At 42.3% G+C, this 20,655-nt stretch overlaps 1 protein-coding gene and 1 long non-coding RNA gene across 3 annotated transcripts in view; one reads left to right on the plus strand and one right to left on the minus strand.

The window, feature by feature from the left end:
- LOC143516507 (growth factor receptor-bound protein 10-like) overlaps nucleotides 1-145 on the minus strand; it is a 58,136-nt gene extending 57,991 nt beyond the window's left edge. Inside the window, exon 1 of one of the 2 annotated variants that reach the window (XM_077008145.1) lies at nucleotides 1-145. The gene's annotated coding sequence lies outside the window, so the exon portion shown is untranslated. The other variant, XM_077008144.1, reaches the window with a different exon arrangement.
- The window catches only part of LOC143516508 (uncharacterized), a 27,961-nt gene continuing 7,380 nt past the window's right edge, over nucleotides 75-20,655 (plus strand). The window contains exons 1-3 of the long non-coding RNA XR_013131719.1: nucleotides 75-310; nucleotides 504-558; nucleotides 827-876. This is a non-coding gene — a long non-coding RNA (uncharacterized LOC143516508). The remainder of the gene's footprint in view (nucleotides 311-503; nucleotides 559-826; nucleotides 877-20,655) is intronic.

Here is a 20,655-nt window from a genome sequence, read left to right on the forward strand (position 1 = left end):
CAATATAACAGCAGTCTTCGGTGCACTAAAACTGTAACAAATCCTGGGTTAGTGTGCAAGTGTCAGAGGCCACATGTAAAATCTAAATGCTCTGCTGTTCTGTACGCCCGAAGTAAATCAGGCGGCGTGCAAAGCCCACACGATCGGCTCAGCTGACTGCTTCAAACGCACGAGGGTCAGGAACTCCTCCATCCCCGCCCACAACTACACAGCGATCCGCCTGCTTTAACCCTTACAGTGACGATTCATACTTGCCGAATTCTCGACTAATTGCAGAATCTACTCCCATTTCAGCTGAATAGATGCGCAGGTAAATTATAAAAGTGACAAAATCAGCAATGCAATACGGAATGGATTGTAATTCGTTAGCTTTAAAATAAAATTGAAAAATAATAAAAATAACTATATTATTTTATGTGCCAAATTCAGAGGTAGGGTACTTGTGAAAAAATGCCCTATTCAGTTTGAACGTTATTTGCACACGTTATTTATTAACCCAACAGCATAAGTCCACGATGTTTTCCATGGCCTGAAGACCAAGTGCTGCCAAACTAGAATGTAAGTATTCTTCGACCACCACTTGAAAGAGAAGTAAAGTAGGCTAAATAATCTAACATATTGTATATTTAAAAAGGTTATTCTATTTAAGCTTACGTTGTTTTTAAAAACAGTCAAAGGTCCTATTACATTTTTGTGGATGTAGTGCCAGGAATATATACTATGTGTACCTAATTATTGTGTGCAAAATATTTCAGGAAATGTTTGTCATGTATTGTGAATCATACATTCAGGAATTCTGTTCTATACCTCTGTGCGTACTTCCCAGGACCTTGAAGCCCAGGTCCCAACCCCTCACCCTATCCTTACTCATGCACCGTGAGTACATTTTTTTAACACTGGCAGAATCAACATGCGCTAAATTTACATAAACATCTGTTGTCTCAAAGGATGTGATCTACAATAGTGAATGTGTCTTAGTCACTTGAATCTGAACCATCATGCATTAGATCAGACGTCTCACTCTGCAAGAATTCCTTGGCAGCTTCTGGGCCAACAGTTCCAAGAGCCGTCAACTCTAAGGCTGAAATGGTCCAGTGTCTGCATGTGTGTGTGTGTGAGTGAGTGTTGGGGGATGGGTTTTAATATGTAGCCCTCAATTTGCCAAATATTCCCATCAGAGTCTGTAGTGATGAGTTACCACATGCAGTGTTGTATTCGTGTTCATCTACTGGATTTTGTTGTATGGCAAGACATACAGCAGTCATAGCAGGACAAGGGAATGTAGACTTGATGGAGAGATGCATATTTTGATGAGATGCATATCCAGGTGTTTCTATTTGTTCCTTTACCCAGTTTAGTATTTAAAAAAAAGTTTTATGGTTGCTCATAGAGTTTTAATTTTAAAGTAGAAGTGAAAAATAACTTTCAAGGCCTCTAGAGGTTCTCAGAATTGAGATTTCCCACTTTCGTTTAAAATGTCAAATGAAAGTAGGTTAACCACAGATGTACACATGCTCGTTTCCTGAAACTGGGCAACCATGTTATGTAAAAAATTCCATTGGTTCCGCTTGACAAAATGTTTGAAGGCCCCAGATGTTTTGGCACACTTGGTTTGTCTTTTTTTCCATCGAGAACATCAGAGAAAGCCTTAAGTAAGGGACTTAAAATTTGACCGCAGCACAGAGCCACCGTCAAAACCTACCCAGTAAACACAAATTACACATCAGTCATGTTTGAGGTGGACTGCCGACAAAACATTTGCACTCATCCAACTTTCTGAAATGCATAAACTGGTACACCACAGAAGAAGCACTGCACCTCCCAGTAATTTGAGGAGATCTATGACTCAAGAGAGATGGGTTTGCATCTCAGACAGTCTGAAGGCCAGTATTTCATGATTAAAATAAAAACCTGCTAAATATTGTGATATGGGCTAACAATCATATGTCCATTATTAGTTTTCAGTTTTGTACACATACCTAAACACTTGCCATTGTGAGAACATGCAGAGCACAATGGATTTGCTTCATAAGCTGTGACAATCAAAGGGTAATGTAGCAAGCATCACTGTCTGATATAGGAGTCTAATCTCTGATGGCTCAACGAAAAATAATCCTACTTTTGCAAACAGATAAGATCCAACCTGGCATTGGTCAAGCCTGCAGAAAATAATAATGCAGATTAACTGACTGTACAGTCCCTTTAGACCCCTGAACATGGTGTGCTGGGACACTAAGAGGTCCCTTTAGACCCCTGAACATTGTGTGCTGGGACACTAAGAGGTCCCTTTAGACCCCTGAACATGGTGTGTTGGGACACTAAGAGGTCGCTTTCTTGTTTCTGGGTGCCACATCCCACACTGATCACCTTCCAAAATCCTTTTCCCACCAAGTTTATGACTCTGGAACCTGTAATGCAGTTTCCTGCCCAGAAAGTCATTTAGTCATCAAAGATAAAAAAAAATAATAATTTAGCTATTTCTCTATCCCACAGAACATGATATTTTCCTTGTTAATAACTCAGAATTCCTCTCATTTTTGCTGGCAACCGGAAAAGGGAAACTCAGTAACCGTCAAGCCCACAGTTTCTGGCGGTAGAGGCATGAAGCTGATGGACCCAGAGAGCTGGGCCTAGGGAGAGATGCCGCACCACCCTGTTAGCACCACCCTGCTAGACATCTTGCTAAGCTTGGACTTAAAGAACAGAGCATAGAGAAATAAAGAACACCATCCCAATTTGGTACAGGATCATGAAAATAACCTGTAATTGGCCTGTACCTGCAAGTCATTTTGCTACACCAAAAAAGAAAAAGAAAACTTTTTTAGAAAAAAAAATATTTATGCAATACTAAGCAATTTATTTTTTATTCAAAATGAAATTCCTCCAGGTACTTCAGTCTGCAAGGCTAATTTCAGTGGCAGATATATTTTCATCGTCCGGATTTCACAATTTTGAGATATTTACGACAAGTCATTGTTGGTGTTCTGGCCATTACTGTAGCTACCCAAGCCAGCCAGAATAATCATATTCACCATCAGGCATAAAAGCCTGTGCCAGGACTGAGGACCTGTGCCAAACATTTTTTTTTTCTGCTTCAAAGTAATTTATTTTCTGCGTACTTGTATTGCACATTGTAAATAGAAAGATTTCTGAAATCTAAAGATTTCAGATTTCTTTAAGCATTTCTTAAATTAATGAAGCCATATTTCCAAGGTATTTAATAGTCATCTACCAAACTACACAGCTTGACAGTCACAGTCACAAGTGTAATAATGACTTTGGCTAGGCTAGTTTCTCTGAGTGCTATCATGTCATTAACCAAGTTTACATCTAACTACAATGACATTTTAAAAAATTAGGGCTGACCTGCAATAGTCGCTGATTCGACTATTCGATTGGAGGACCTTAGTCGACTATGAACGTCATAGTCGAATGTACCATTCTGACTGCATAAGGGTGCCCAAGGATGCTGCTAAGCATTAGTTGTTACGTGAAGTGTCTTTGTTTTCGTTATATATAGCCTTTTGTAAAATAAAATCATCCTAATTTCTGTTAATAAGTATTTTAAATGATGTGTGTGCATTAATAATAGTATTCTTCCTTACTACACATTAATAAATCACACCCTGCAGTTGCACAATCCAAATGAGCGGAGCTGAACACAAGATAAAAAAACAGTTCAGCTGTTTGTCGTTTCGGTCGTGTCATCTCGTCGTGGTAAGTCGGCCTATAAACAGTTTTTGTTGTTGTTTGCTTTTTAAACCCCGTTACTTGAACATTTACTTATATATTTTAGCTGTTTGGCAAATTGTTTTTATATTTTCAGGCAGGCATATTTTATTAAGAATATTTTTGACATTTTGCACAGTGCCTGTCTGACAAAGTTAGATATGCGCACTGACGGTGACTTTTTTTTGGTTAATGTCCTCTAACGTTTCATTAAAAATAAATAAGTAAGTAAGTAAATAAATAAATGCTGAATAAAGCCAACCTACCATGTTTATTCGTTTATCTGAGTGTTTTAGGTGGAAAAAAGTCCTGAATGAGAACGGGATCCCGTTCAAGGCGCTCAAGGAAAAAAAAAACCTAATTCGACTATTGGTCAACTAAAGGGAAAATCTGACGAATCAGATTCAACTATGAAAATCCTTAGTTGAAGACGCCTCTATTTTAAATGAAAAAAAATCTACATTCAGATATTGCAGTTATAAATTGCAAATCACTTGCTGATTGTAATAGCTAGATTTGATACTGGAATCACCTAATTTAAGTTTTTGTAATCTTAATATATGGTTATGCTACATCTGTTTGTCAGTCTCGATTGTTGGGCAATCAGTATGTTTAATTATGTTTCTTGTATTCAATGGATATAATATTACATTTAAGATACAGAGACTGCCAATGAATCACATCTAAATAAAGAAATACCTTACCATTCTTAAAATCCTTAAAATTGCCACAGTCATCCTTCAAAATCATGGAATTCATCTTTAATATTGACTTTGGAAAACATGCCATAGTATATGCCAGCCTTCTCTCACTTTGAGTATCAAATAGCTGCTGCTTCCATCTCTGAGTTATTTATAACTTGCCTTTCAGATTAAAAACCACAGTGTTCTGTGAGTCTGATCTGCTGCTACTGATTCAGTCCCATAAATAACAGCAAAGGAGAGCTACTGAAATCTCATGTCCCTTAGTCCTGGCCTAAGTTAGGGATGAGTTAGTTAGCCAAATCACCCATTTGGTTCCCTGTGAGGACAGGGCATTACGTGTTTGTGAATGTTCATGCATATGCTCTTAAGAGACACTCTTTTCCAGTTTACCAGATATCATCTTATAATTTGCCTGTGGTCATAACTGGGATATCCAAAATACTCTCCTCTCACATTTTCCCAGGTTCCTGTGAGGTTATCAGTGCATTCATGGGTGTGTGACTGTTCATGACTTCTTATACAGGATCATTGGCTGTTATTATTCTTTTTTCAGCTTGCTACCATTGTGTTCACTGTGTTGTGCTGACCGCACATGTAACACTATTACAAAACTGTCTACTGTGACCTGCTAAGACACAAAATGTGTCACGATACAGGACTAGGACTGGGCGATAAAACGATAATGATATGTATCGCGATAGACGCGTAATCGATATCAATAGAAAATGCGCTCGATAGAACGTTTTATATATATATATATATATATATATATATATATATATTATTTATTTTTTTTTCATTGGCAAATGAACCAGAGCAAAGATTCCGCTTTAACACTAGAAGTGTCGTGCCTCATTTACATACTTATTGTCACGTTGTGGGGGGGCCCCCTACCGGTCGCCCCCGGTTACAGCGGCAGCGGTCCTGTTTTTGGTCACGTGATGTTCGTCCCTCAGGTGGGCGGGACCCGTGATCCGTCTCACCTGAGGGTCGTTTGTTCGTCTATATATGTCTTGTCTTTGTACCAGTTGACTGCTGGTTATTATTTCCTTCATTTGGAACCATGCACGGGTTTTTGGTTTGCACACTTTCTATTAAACCATCCTCTTTCCCTGAGACTTGGCGTGATCGCTTCCTTTTTGAGTTGCTCACCCTGCCCGTCACACTTATAGGCTACCTAGAAGTGCGGAGGGCCGGTCATCTGTCCGCTTTCACCACACCGCTGAGTCTTTACACAGGGAAGCTGGTACTGACACATATATAACACTAGATGGTGTTTTGCCATGAAAGGCGCCATCAAACGCAACACAATATTTTCAGACAACCATTGACCAGCCGACCTGCTTTCATCTTTCCCTAGATAGGGAATTGCGTGCAGCATATATTTAGTATCAGCGGCCACCCAGAACTTAATCCCAAATGTATCAGGTTTATTGGCCGTGTATTGAGTGAAACGACAGCGAGCTGACACATTTCTGTGTCAGCATGTCCAGTAGGCTAACCGTTCAAACGCCCAAACCGAGGAGTCACGCGAACTGTTTTGCTGTTCAAATGCCCAAACCGAGTTTTCAAGCAAACTGCGTTGCTGTTTGATCGCCCAAGCAGTTTTCACTCAAACTGTGTAGCCGCCCCGAATAATTTATATTGTGAATAAAGTGGTCATAACAGCACAGCCCATGCTATCATCTGTTTTACATCGCTAGCAAAGGTATGCATTTATATATGTAACTTGCATTGTAATTAATTCATTTGTAATGCCAGTGTGACAACAATGCATACAAGCAGTCATTCATAATGTATGCATTTACATAATAAGTGTTAGCCAACAGCTAGCCCTGGCAAACCGGGATTATACCCGTGAGATATTTCCTTTGAGATATTAACTTGATAAGTAGGTTACCATTCGCAGAATCCCTACAAACTAAAACTAAAGCATTTATTAGGCAATGGAAGACTCTCAGTTTGAAAACCGTTGATGTAAACTTGTACATTGCTCAAAAAAATTAAGGGAACACTTAAACAACACAATGTAACACCAAGTCATCCACACTTCGTGTTCAGATAGGAAGCAACACTGATTGTGAATCAATTTCAACTGCTCTTGTGCAAATGGAACAGACAACAGGTAGAAATGAGAGATTTTCAACTGATTTTTATTAATTGAGATCTAGGATGTGTTATTTTAGTGTTCCCTTTATTTTTTTTAGCAGTATATATAGTATATATTATATAATATTAATAAATAAATTATATATTTTAAGACTTTGGAAAGTGAAACACTTTCGTTCAACGGACGAATTCCGTTTTTTCTTTACATATAATCAGTTTGAACTTTGTCATTAATTTTGATTTGAAAACTATTGATCTTTATTTATTTATTTTAAATGACATACGAATCTTTGCGACACCCGCTGGCAGAAAAGAGAATTACTGTGTTGGCTTTCAGGTTTGCTTTTTATCTTACAGATGTAAAGTCTACCTCAGTTTTGCTTTAATGTGTCCTATGTTTACAAAACACTGCACATAACTGAAACATGTTATTCACCGGAGGGTGATTCAGCATGTGAGCTTTTTTGCACAAAACTTGTTTAAATAATGTTGAAATAAAATGTTTAAATGTAGCATATTTTTCTCCTAGTTCTTATTTTAAATACGTAAAAAAAATCAATAATTATCGATATCCACCAATATGAAATGCTTATATCGTGACAGTTTTTAGCCATATCGCCTAGCCCTACACAGCCCCCCCCACCGGCCGCCTCTGTCCAAAGCGGCAGTAGTTTATGTTGTCCTGTTGTTGCGTTGTAATTGTCCCTTAGGTAGGCGGGGCCTATTACAATTCCCTGCACCTGAGGGTTGTTTGTCCATCTATACATGTCTTGTCTTTGTACCAGTTGTCTGTCTTTGTGTTTCCTTCATTCAGATCATGTCACGGGTTTTGTGTTGTGCACCGTTTCTATTAAATTCCTCCTTTTTCCCTGAAACTGGCATGATTGCTTCCTTTTTATTTTGCACTCCTCACCCATCACAGAATAACCAGAGAACTTTCTCCTGCATTTGTGGTCATGTCTTGTGTTAAGTGTACGTGTGTGTGACATATGTTTGTTGTATATATAGAGAGAGGGAGTTGGGTCGGTTACCGCTCGTCATTGTCTAAATGTTTGTTTGTTTTGCGCACTTTATGTAACACGTCAGTGACTTGAGCTTGTGACCGCTGTAGTGCTCCTCTCCATCAAGACTATGTATGCCTCGTCTTATGCTGGTCCGTCTTCTGGGGGATATTCGAAGAAGCGGGTTAAGAGATAAAACCGGGTAAGTTAACTCAGAATTCACGGAAACTCGGTTTTCCATTCCAGAAACCGAGCTTAGAGAGAACCTGAGTGAGTTACTTTAGCAACTTGTGCTCTGAAACTAACCTGCTCGCTGGCAGGTTAACTTGAACCTAAGCCAGAGTTACAAACACGTCATCATGACGTGTCCTTTCCCCAAAAGATCATGTGGATATTGAAGCTCAGTTTATTCGCCGAGCTCTTCGTCAGGAACGCCTTATAAAACCCCGAATAGACATAGGCCTACTATCATTTTCTGATTATTTTTTAATGTTCGTTAACATAATCTTTTTTCAGTGCATTCCTTACATCCATAACATTATTAAGCATCACATTTCAAATATTACACATGGCGGATCAGCCCTCAATTCTCTCCAGATCTTTATACATTACTCTTCGTTTTTTTGCTAGTGGAAGTTTTTTTTTTTTTATAGTGTAGGAGATGCGGAACCTGTCAGCAAAGCTACTGTATGTCGGTCTGTCCGAAACGTGTGTCTGGCATTAAAACGACTAGTGCCCAGTTTTGTTGTGTTTCCTGGGCATAAGCCAGTTATGGACATCAAAGAGAAATTCCACAGCATCGTAGGTCCTTAATTCACACGGACAATAAATGCGATATAGGACACTAAGACAGCCTCCTTCATGGAGACAGAGTGTATCCCTGCCTGTCCTACCTCATGACTCCCTATTCAGATCCTGCACCTGGACCACAGTCCCAATACAATCAGGCCCACAGCAAAACCAGGGCAAGAATTGAAATGACCCTAGGAATCCTTGAGGCCAGGTTCCAGTGCCTGAAGGGGCTCAGAGTGTATGGCTTATGTGGTTTTACACAACATTGCAACCATCCAAGGAGAGCGACAGCCTACCATCTCTGACATGCCCACAGACGAGGAACCTTACATGCATGTGGGTGACAACAGAGATTGTAGAGTTGTCAGAGACTCCATCTGCAATCAGTGCTTTTCACATTAAATCATGCACCCCCCCCCCCCCAAACCTGTAACCTTTTAATTAGTGGTGGGCCGTTAACGGCATTCGTTAATTTGATAATCTTATCGGGCGATATAAAAATTATCACCGTTAATCTATTCTTAGAGTTGGGTTGGGAACTGGTTCAAAATGTAGTAAACAAACTATGATGACTTTCAACTTGATAGTTTAGCTCGGCTGTATTCCTAACCATATTGCACAGTAGGGGCGAGAACGAGTTTTCAAACCTGTGAATTACAAATCGTACGTGTGTTTACATGGATGCAGCCATGAAGTCGCCAGGTTTGCTTCATGGAAAATTCATATAGGAACGTAATGTGTTACCGGAGCGGAGCTCGGAGCGGTCGTTTTCTGCATGGTCCTAGCGCTAGATTCGTCGCTATTTAAATATTTCTTTTTAACCGTTAATACTGTAGAGGACCAAAACCGGCTTTTGAAAAAGTCCCCCCCCAAATTACGTCCGTGAGGTTAAATGTACTAAATGTTGGCTTACATTTCAAATATCATGTTTAGCTGAATAAACATGTTATCAACCCCTTTTAATGTACAGTAAGCTTACAAATTCATGTTTAACTGAATAAACAGTTGAACACGAGTAGCCTACATTTTATTGAGCATGTTTTTTTTCTTCAAGTATCAAAGTAGAACAGCTTTCTCAAGCAGTCATTGATGCATTTTGGAAACAGGAGATGAGCCCCTGGTCTAATGCACCCTCTGTATTAAGAAACCCTATCTCAAAAACTGACTTTTCGCCATTACTTGGGTAGCACGCATATGAGCCATTTTAATATAGATTCATCTAGATTAATCTAGATTAATTTCCAGTGAGATTAATCTAGATTAAAAAAATTAATCTATGCCCACCCCTACTTTTAATATACATTACAGTCAAATTCACTGTTATGTTTTATTATTTAATTTTTCCTGTAAATATTTTAGAATATATTTTAAGAATAAGATATAGTTATGTACAGCCATACCACTTTGTACTATATTCTTATACTTCATATTTATCTGATGCCATGTGTATTTCACACCACTCGGACCTGGAATTGATTTAAAAATTATTTTAAAAACTCAATACAGTATTATCAATGTGGAGAATATAATATAATCGCGCCCTTCTGCTAAATATAAAAATTAGGGGTGGGATGCGATTTTTAAAAATTAATCGAATTAATTGGAAGCTTTGTAATTAATTAATCGAAATTAATCACATTTTAATCGCATTTCAGTATTTAACATGAGAAATATTACTTTAAGTTTGAATGATGAATGAATCAATGAACATAATCATAAACTTCAACATCTTGTTTATTTTTCCACCAGTCTACTACATAGACCAATAGATGAGTGCAGAAAACAGTTCAGAACACTGGAAATTCTGAGCAAAAATGTTGTTTAATTTTGGGAGTTTTGCTCAGGATATTGGAAGAATTGAAGTAAATCAGAAGATGTTTTTTAATACCATTTTAGATGGTATATTTTTCTTTAATTTCCCAGGCCTCTACACAGGCATCTCCATAGTGCCTAGAAGTGGTCTTCTGCATGCTCAAAGCAAATGACTGGATCTTCATCTATAGATTCATCATCTATAACAGGGATGTCAAAGTCAAATACACCGAGGGCCAAAAAACCAAATTTGCTACAAGCCGAGGGCCGGACTGGTTCAATGTTTGTCACGTAGGGCAACGCCCCCTCTCGTAGCTGTCACTCTGGGTTCCCTCATGTCCGTGTTCCCTGCCTGTTTGTCCCGCCCTGCTTGTTTGTTGCCACGCCCCAGTGTCATTGTTATCACCTGTTCCTTGTTTCGGTTCTATGTATAAAAGTCCCAGTATTTCCCCAGTCTGTTATCCGTGGTTTTGTCTATCTGTAGGTTTATGCTTTCTTGTTCTCGGTTCATGCCAGTGGTCCTATTGCCCGTAAGTGCTTGTGTTCGCTGCCCTGTTGCTCTGTGTTTGTAATCTGGTTCTTTCGTTTGTTCTGCGTTCTGCCCGTGTTTTGTTTTCTGGTCTTCAGTATGTCGCGCTACGATTCATGTTCGGACTCCCTTTCTGATCTGACCTCCGCATTCCTTTTCGACTCTGAGTTTGGTATTCCCTTTATTAAATCTTGTTCGCCTCAGCGTTTGTGTCCGTCTCCTCGCTCCGTTGCGTATGCAACGTTACAGTTTATTAAAACATATTGAAATGATTGCACATAGCCTATTGAACCAAGACCTAACACAGTGTATATTATTTAATGCTTAAATGAATAAAGCAATATTTTCTTATGGATCTGTCAGTAATTTCAAGTGAAAACATTTTTCAGCAAGCAAACAGATAAAAACAAACTTCCTTCAAAGAAAACATGTCCTGTACATTAAATGAATAAAGTAATAAAGGTTTGAAAAATGCTGGAATTTTGGCTAAAGTACTTGAAAATGCTTGAAATTGTAACTACTTCGTTTCACAACCAATATCTGTCTGACTGAACAGTTCTCTTGTATTACGTTGTAATTCCAGGATGAAACATGGGAGAACGTGAAGACGTCAAGATTGGGCATTTTGAAAATAAACAACCATTAAATAATGTGAATAAAAAAGCGAATTATTTCGAATCATTTCAACTATATGTATAAATATTTAACTTAATTAAGTTTAACTGGTGCGCGCAGTTACAAAATTCGAGAGGTGCACGACCTTGCGAATCGACAGTGCATGACGCACTTGCGCACGGGCGGAGTCACTGCGATTACGTCATTTTCGCCGCGCAGACCCTCGCCCTTGTGCGCGCTGCAGTGACTGCGGGCTACCGTTGCATTGTGGGGAATGTAGTGTTTGTGCGTGCGAAACACCATCGGGCGGCTGTGGCCTGCGGGCCGGTTCTAATAGTAATTAAATATCATCCAGGGGGCCATAGATAATCAATGGGCCTTGACTTTGACACATGTGATCTATAATATGAGCTGTCACACCAAGATAATTCTTGTTGCTAACAGATGTCCAGTGATCCCCAGTCAAAGCCACATTTGTGGCGCTCTTCACAATAACCTGTTTTACTTTCCTTCCCTCATCATACAGCTGCTGGATTTTCTTCGACTTTGTCTTTCTGGACGATAGTTCGTAACTTGCATCAGTTGACGCAATGTGCAGCGCTTCTTGTAAGTCTTTATCTTCGACCACAGAGAGCGAACAACACTGCAAATAAATATATGACGCGTCAAGTTTAAATGCGTGCGGAGTCGCGCGCTACGGTTACTCGCGAGTTTGATCCAGTCTTAATGGTCCAATGAAGGTAATAAAATAAAAAACACATTTCCTCACTTTAAAAAAAACCCGGGACACCCTGGACAGGATGTGAAATACAGACATGTCCTGGGAAATACGAACGTTTGGTCACCCTATCGTACTAGTAATACATTTAGCAGCTAAGTTATGATTACTGACCTGCGCGTTAGCACCAACATGTTTTGCGTTGAGATGGTAATGAAGGGTGGAAGTGCTCCTGTGATAAGCGAACTCCTTCCTACATAAAATGCAAATAACACTATTTGTGTTTGTACTTCCATCTGGAAGTTTCTTATATTTAAATTTCCCATCCACCATCGTAGCCTCTTCAGTCATCTCCATCATGATCTTATTGTGCATCCATATAATCTGTATGTCTGCACTCGTGCACTGAGAAACATTCCACGGTGCAAAAGTGTCTCATGCGTTAAATGCGTTAAAATGCGTTAATTTTTTTTGTGCGTTAATTTTCCTGTAATTAATTAATCGAAATTAACGCGTTAAAGTCCCACCACTAATAAAAGTATCATTTTCACTCACGCATTAACTCTGTAGGCAATTTTTTGACATGCTGACTGCCTTTCTCTAGCAGCTACCGCAGTAGGCTATTACATTTACGCTTAATAATATCTAAATATTCTGCATACACAGTCATTATTACTTAAACTTACAGTGGTGTGTGATACGATGCTCGGTTTATGATTTTCGCATTTAAGTCCATAATGAATCTTATTAAGAATGCCTTTTATAGTTACGTGTGAACGCGCTTCTGTCTGGGTCAACCTACTCAAAGTTGAGCGACCCTGATTACTTTAACTCCGATCAGCCGTTTTGGAACCAAAAACTCTCAGTATGTCAGATAGGAGTAAGACAACTCGGAGTTCAGGGTTAAGTTTAGAGTTTGTTAAACCCGCTTTCTGGAATACCCCCCTGGTGTATGAATGTGTGTTTGTGCACTGTGTGTGTGTTTGTGGGTGATGATTGGGACTGGAGCTAGTGAATGCAATTCTTGTCTCTTGTTTGTCTGGTTTCAAGTGTTTGTTTTGTCCTAGCGTGTTTGTGAGCTGGATCATGTTAAATCCCCACCGAAAGGCTAGTGGGGTCTGTTGCCATGGAGAGTGGCAAGGAGGAGGTGTACGTGTGTAAGCCCTGGTTGGCGAGGCCATGGCAAGTGCACTCTTTATGTGCTATGTGTTTGTGTAAAGCTAGAAAGGGCCAGGGCTGGCCCAAAGTAATTGTGTGTGTGTGTGTGTGTGTGTGTGTGTGTGTGTGTGTGTGTGTGTGTGTGTGTGTGTGTGTGTGTGTGTGTGTGTGTGCATGATTGTGCAGGTGTTTCTCTCTGGCAGTGGACAGCAGTACTCCTGGACCTTGATGGATCTCCAAAGAAGGCAGGAGCCCCCTTATGTTATGGGGTGACCAGAGCCCTGGTCTTATAGAGCCCCCCTGAGGGGGTGAGGGCACCCCTGATGTTTGGGGACCATAAGGCTCCGGTCTGAAGAGCTCCTGCTGAAGACGGAGATGCCCCACATGCTCGGGGAGACCAGGAAGAGGGTCCTGGGTTGAGACGACCTCCAAAGGGTGGAGGCTCCCCCCTGGAACCCTCGGTTGGGTGAAGGAGTCCACCTTGCTATGAGGTTTCCCATGAGGGCCAGTCTCCCCAGGTCAGATAGGGGTACCCAGGTCCATAGCCCTAGCACTCCTGGATTGGTTAGAGGAGTTCACCCTGCAATGAGCTTCCCTGGGAGGCGCGGTCTCCCCAGGTGGCTAGGGTGACCCCATGCAAGAGGCAGGGGTCAGCCCTGAAACGAGAAGTAGGTCTAGGGTGTGGTTAGTGGACAGTGTAGCCTGCACACACATGCATAATTCTGTGGGGCTAAGCGGGCAGGAGCCTGTTAGGGTTTGAGGGTCCTGTGACTGACTGAAGCATGGTTGTCATCTTGTTGACTTCAGTCGGTTCAGGACAGGGGCGGATCTAGAAAAATATTTATGGGGTGGCGAGAGGGTGGCAGGGATTTTTGAGGGGTGGCAACATATGGCAGATGTATACATACTGAATTTAATCAGTTATCACAGTTTAATTAGAAATAGTATGTAAGAGAGAAAAAGCAAACAGTTTTTGACTGTCAAAGTGGCAGCATTGTAGGCAGCATTTGTACAAGAAACTATGTAAATAATAAATGTACCCAAGGAAATCTATGTATCTATGTAGTAAGGTGTGCATAAATACATTGGAAATAAAAAGGTCATTACACTCAAACAAGGTACTGAACATCGCTTTTATTGTTTACTCAGAACACACATTCTCCCCAATTGTCCCTTGATAGCTTGAACAGATTTATATATAAAAGAAGAGACATTAAAACAAAAAAACATCAGAACAAGTACAATAACAACAACACTATAAGAGCTGAATGTGGCGATTTTCAAATTTATCTAGGTCTAATGCTTTTGTGCGTTTTGATTCAATGCTGAGTACAGCCAAACTCGATAGTCTCTTTTCTGTCATAGTAGACCGCAAATAAGTCTTTATGAGCCTAAGAGATGAAAAGCTTCATTCACATGATGCACTGCTCACAGGTAAAACAACTGCTATTTTACACAACCTGAACAACTCATAAAAAACATCCTGGTATGGGTCCAAAAACTGAGTAAACTCCATTAGAGTTGTAGGACTCTCCTTGTCCCCCTTTTTTCTGTCTAGTACTCTCCTTGTCTGATGTAACTCATGTTTGAGATCCTCAATATTTGAATCATAAGCTTCAGCCAATAACAGAACAGCCTCCTCTCTCAAAAAAGTTGGACTTGATGGATTTAGTGCCTGTACACCCTGCATAATATTACAATTTGTGTTAGAAAATCTTCTTCCTATTTCTCCAATCATGTTATCCATAACTGGATAGTACACAGAGACACAAAAAGTGTGTTTGCTATCTGGAGCTACATGCTGTCCTAAGGTGGAGTGAATGACAGTATCCTGAAGCACCTTTGTTGTCTGTCTTGGCCTCTTTAATTTTCGAGTTGTATCAATGTTACTTCGTTGTTTCCAGTGTTTCACTCCACATTTCCTCAAAAGAGGTTTGACTACGGTACTGGACCAGTGTCTCTTTAAGCGCTTCAATAAGTTCAACAGCCTTAGCATAGTCCACTGTTTTAGACTGGAGCATGTTTGATAAAAATTTGGAGTCACTCAGGACCTTTTCTGAACAGAACAAGAGATCCAGCAAAATTCAGATCAATTTGAGCCAATATCCCTCTTGCTTCAACAGCTCTTTGTGGATGGTTCTCAGATGCAATCTCTTCAAGCACCTGTACTATTGCAGGCAACCTGTCCATAACATTGCGACATGCTATGTGCCTACAGGCCCATCGAGTATCACTTAGCTGTTGGAGTTCCCTTGGTGCACCATCAAACAAACATTTTCTCTCTCTCCTTCCACCTCATCTTCGTTTACCTTGCTCTGTTTTTCAGTTTCTGTTTCTGGCGCCTTTCTCTTTGGTGAGAAGAAACAAATAGCATAGTATGTGCTTTGTCTGAGGTGTTCTAGTTTTGATTGTAAGTGGGTGTATTTAATTTCCTCATAATTTCTTATATCTTAACGCTAGGTTATGTCATTTAGTATTGAAATCAGGATTGTTTGTACACAGTATGGGTTTTGTCCCTCCTCTGTATTTAGTAACTAAGTAATCAATCTTAGTTGAACGTCTTGAGAAATGCCTCAGCGCGTGCACCTGTTGCGTAGGGACAAGCAGACAAGCAAGCAAAAAGTCAAATTTCATTCGTGTATTTGCCTCCGCCTCTTAACCGAGAATTGTTACATCGCCGCAAAATAGACCAACTGGCTAAAGTGCACACGTTTAACTCGCAAAATTATCAAACGCTGAGAAGATTTAGCTCTGTGACATATGTACAAATACTGTTTGGGGGTTGTTCATAATCAACTAGAAGGAGTTGGGTCTACACAGCAGATATTCAGGAAGATACACCACCACCGTATGAGTTAAACTCGGTAATGCCCACTAACTAAGTTATCCAGGAATTAATGTAAAAACAGGAATTGTACAAATAGATAAAATCGACGACGTGGAGTTTAAAACGCGCGAGTTACCCTTGACACTGGATATTAGTATTTAAGGCTAAAAAAGGGAACGCATGCCGTGGGGTGAAGTGTAAACTGCGTTTTAAAAGAGACTTGGATGGAGTAGTTATAAATAGCACACACAGCGAAGTGACTTGAGTGAGGTAGACATGTCAGTGAAACGGTGAGGTATTTGGATAGCTAAAACTGGACAAGCTGACAGCAGCTAGAGAGCTTTGCTCTGGGACACTTAGAGGAGTGGTGGTAATTATAATAATAATAAAAATAAATACTTGAAATCGTTTACACTGAGGGCCTTAAAAAGATAATCTAGGAAAGTAGCTTTTTGAATAATAATCAATGTTTCTATGTTTTTCTAATGTTGGAATAGGTCTGTATGTTGTCAGTTTAATATGAGGAACGCAGTCATCGGAGGGCGTGGACGACCCCCTCCGGGTCGCGGGAACGGGAGGCGTGGACGACCCCCTCTGGGTTGCGGGAACGGGAGGCAGAGGTGATGAAGAGGCGACAGTGGGAGCTGGGGTCACCGAGGCGACGTCGTCTGGAGCCGGGACCGCCGGGCTGACGTCCTCGGGAGGTGGGACCAACGGGCTGACGCCCTCGGGTGGCGGGACCAACGAGCTGACGCCCTCGGGAGGCGGGACCAATGGGCTGACACCTTCGGGAGGCGGGACTGCCGCACTGACCTCTTGGGGAGCCTTCGGGGAGTGGCTTCCGGGAGTAGTAGAGGGAGGTCCTCTTCCACGGGGTCCTGGGCGAGCCTGGCAGAACACACAGACACACAAGCTCCTCGGTTGCTCTCTCTGCGACGGCTCCGCCTCCCTCGAGGCATCGGGAGCTCGCAGTGGTCATATAGAGCCAACCGAGGGTTAAGTAAACGCTCGTCTGTGCACTCAAACTGTCTGCCCGTGACTTGCACTACAGGATACTCCTCCCCGACACACAGCGCTCGATAGGAGTCTCATCGCAAAAGACAGTCGAAACTGAAAGCGGCTGCGCTTTTTTTGGTCTGCAACGAGACTTCCTTGTTCCCACAGCACCAGTGGTATTCCTGTCTCTGGTTTGTTCGTGCTGTAATACAGGAGAGTCTAATCGAATCAAACCAGCCAACATCTCATTACAGCGATCGAACAGGCATGACAAAAACAGGGAATACTGAACAAGGCAGGGAGAAACAGGGAACACGAGTAACAGGCGATCGGAATGAAAACTGGAACACACCACGAACACACCAAGAATATCCGACGAAGGACAAGAGACACTCAGGGACTATAAATACACAGAACTTTAAACCCGGCATGACAGCTAAGGAAGGGGGGCGCGGCCATACGTGACACCAGGTTTCTAGGCGTATGTCGGCATGCTTGGCAGATATTGCTTCATGGATGACTGCTCACCACTTGAAGCTCAACCCCAGCAAAACTGAGCTTCTGTACATTCCAGGAACCCCAAACCCACACAATGACCTCACAGTTTCCTTTGAGAACACCTTGTTAACACCATCAGAAACTGCACGAATCCTGGGTGTAACGTTGGACAACGAGTTGTCCTTCTCAACACATGTTTCAAAACTGACCAGATCCTGCAGATTTCTCCTTTGCAACATACAGAGAATACAACCCTTCCTTTCACAGGAAGCTACTTAAGTGCTTGTGCAGTTTCTAGTAATCTCTAAGCTGGACTACTGCAATTCCCTACTTGCAGGTCTTCCTCTACAGGTCATCAGACCCCTCCAACTAATTCAGAATGCTGCAGCATGACTGGTCTTCAATCTCCCCAAGTTCTCACATGTGACACCTCTGCTACGCTCTCTTCACTGGCTTCCAGTAGCGGCACACATCAAATATAAAACCTTGATGCTTGCTTACAAAGCCAAAAATGGACTGGCCCCTCCCTACATGATGTCCATGGTCAAAAGCCAATCCGTACAGCGAACTCTCAGAACCTCAAGCTTGGCTCGACTCGAAATTCCATGCTTAAAGTCTCATAGAAGACAAAGCTCCAGACAATTCTCCATCCTGGCTCCAAGATGGTGGAAAGATCTTCCATTAGCTGCTAGGACTGCAGAGTCTATTGCTATCTTCAAGCGTAGACTGAACTCACCTGTTTGTTGAGTTCTTACCAGAACACTAACTCAGCTGATACCACTTGCCGTTGTCCTTAAATTATATGTCTGTCTATAGTTATTTGTGCTTCTTGGCAAATGTCTAACTTGCAAAACAAATGACATTGACTCCTGTAGTTTAGTAGTAGTCTGACTCAATGTTATCTTGAATTCCGGCATATCTGTACTATTACCTAGGATGAATTCTGTGATCAGATGCAAAGCACTTTGTAAGTCGCTCTGGATAAGAGCGTCTGCTAAATGCCGTAAATGTAAATGTGTCCTCCAAGGGACCTCCCTGGAACAGCTTTAGGGAGCGGACACATGAAACGCACAGGAGACACGGCGGTCCTCGGGCAGGCTGACCTTGTAGGTAACAGGGTTAATGCGTCTAAGAATGACGTATGGTCCCGCATACTTCTCCCCTAGCTTACCTCTTCTGCCCAAGTATCCATCCTCGGTGGACACCCACACCTTGTCTCTCACCTGATAGGATGGTGCCTCGCTCCTCTTGAGGTCCGCCTTATGCTTGAACCGTCTGATGGCCTCCCTCAGGCGCAGATGGGTGTCCTCCCACACCTTCTCGCTCCTTCTGCACCACTCCTCTACGATGTGTTGATCGGAGGAGGCAGTGTTCCAGGGGTACAGAGGAGGTTGACGACCGAGCACGCACTCAAAGTGTGTTTTCCTCGTGCTGGGATGGGTGAGGGAGTTCTGTGCATACTCGGCCTATGGCAGTAAGATGCACGAGAGAGCGATGTGCATCCACGGCTGTTCGGGCACAGGGAGAGGAAAGCGCTTCCCCACCGGAGGAGTGTGCAGCACCTTACAGCACGCGCACACAGCGCAGGATGCAACGTGTCTCAACAAGTTGCGGTGCAATCCGGGCCACCAGTACCTAGCAGCTGAGCTGTTTTGGAGGCCCCAGGATGTCCTGTTTCCACCGACATCTTTGCCCAGTTGATAAGGACTAATCGGATGAGGATCTCCCATTCCACAGTTCCTACAAAACACTCAGGAGGTAACACCAGTTCATCACTGGTGGACTCCTTGCTGCCAGGAAAAGACGGGGATAGCGCATCAGCTCACTGGCTTTTCTCCCCTCCCCTCCCCAGATACGTAACCTGGAACTGGAATCTGGAGAAGCATAGTGACCATCGGGCTTGACTAGCGTTCATGGGTTTGGTGGTTTTGATATACTTGAGGTTCTTGTGGTCTGTGAACAAATGTCTCGCTCCCTCGAGCCAGTGACGCCACTTGCCGAAAGTCTTACACATCACCAGCAGCTCACGGTCTCCCACACCGTAATTGCACTCTGCTGTGGTTAGCTTCTTAGAATAGAAGGCTATCGGTCTTAGCAAGCTGTTCTTTTAGACATTGCGACAGTACAGTGCCATTCGAAGTGTCTACTTCCACTATAAAGGGCTTGTTAGGATTGGGTTGGTGTAGCACGGGCACTTCTATAAAAGCCTTTTTTTAAGTCTGCAAACACCTTTGTTGCCTCTGTTGTACAGCGTAGCTTTTTATTACCCCCACGTAACAGGTCTGTAAGAGGCCTCGTGATTTGGCTATAAGCGCAAATTAATCGTCTATAAAAATTCGCAAAGCCCATAAATCTCTGGAGCTCACACAGTGTGTGAGGCTGAGTCCATCCCACAACCTCCTCCACCTTACCCGGTTGCATATGCACAGAGCCTGGCCTGATGGTGTAACCCAGGAAGTTCACCTCCTGAAGATGGAACTCGCACTTCTCCAGCTTGCAATATAGATTATTGCACAGGAGTGTGCTCAGAACAGCCCGTACATCATGGACATGTTGGTCCGGGGTCTGTGAATAGATCAAAATGTCATCTATATAGGCGACAACACACCTATTCAGATATTCCCTCAGGACCTAGTTAATAAATGCCTGAAAGAACGACGGAGCCAACGCCAAGCCATAAGGCAGAACACGGTACTCATGGTGCCCGGTCGTGGTACTAAACGACGTCTTCCACTCATCCTCTGCGCGAACGCAAATGAGATTGTAGGCACTGCGTAGATCGAGTTTGGTAAAGATTTTCGCTGACCACAGCTACTGTAGTGCCGAAGGCACCAGAGGCAGCGGGTAGGAAAAGTTTACCAAGAGGGAATTGAGCCCCCAATAATCCACGCATGGCCTCAAGCCCCCGTCCTTCTTAACGAAGAATACGCTGGCTGAGGCGGGCGAGGTGGAGAGAGTAATATAGCCTTGTGCGAGTGCCTCTTGTATGTATTGACCCATTACCTTCTCCTCCTCTTGTGATTGCGGGTAGATGTGGCCACGCGGAGGAGTAGCACCGGACTTGAGCGGGATGTGCGGTGAGGGGGAAGTTGGGTAGCCTTGGAGGAGCTGAATACCTCTGCCAGGTCACAATATGTTTTGGGGATTTCCTGATGAGCCCTGATGTT

Source organism: Brachyhypopomus gauderio, chromosome 6 (assembly GCF_052324685.1).
Source record: "Brachyhypopomus gauderio isolate BG-103 chromosome 6, BGAUD_0.2, whole genome shotgun sequence".
In the NCBI taxonomy this organism is placed as follows: domain Eukaryota; kingdom Metazoa; phylum Chordata; class Actinopteri; order Gymnotiformes; family Hypopomidae; genus Brachyhypopomus; species Brachyhypopomus gauderio.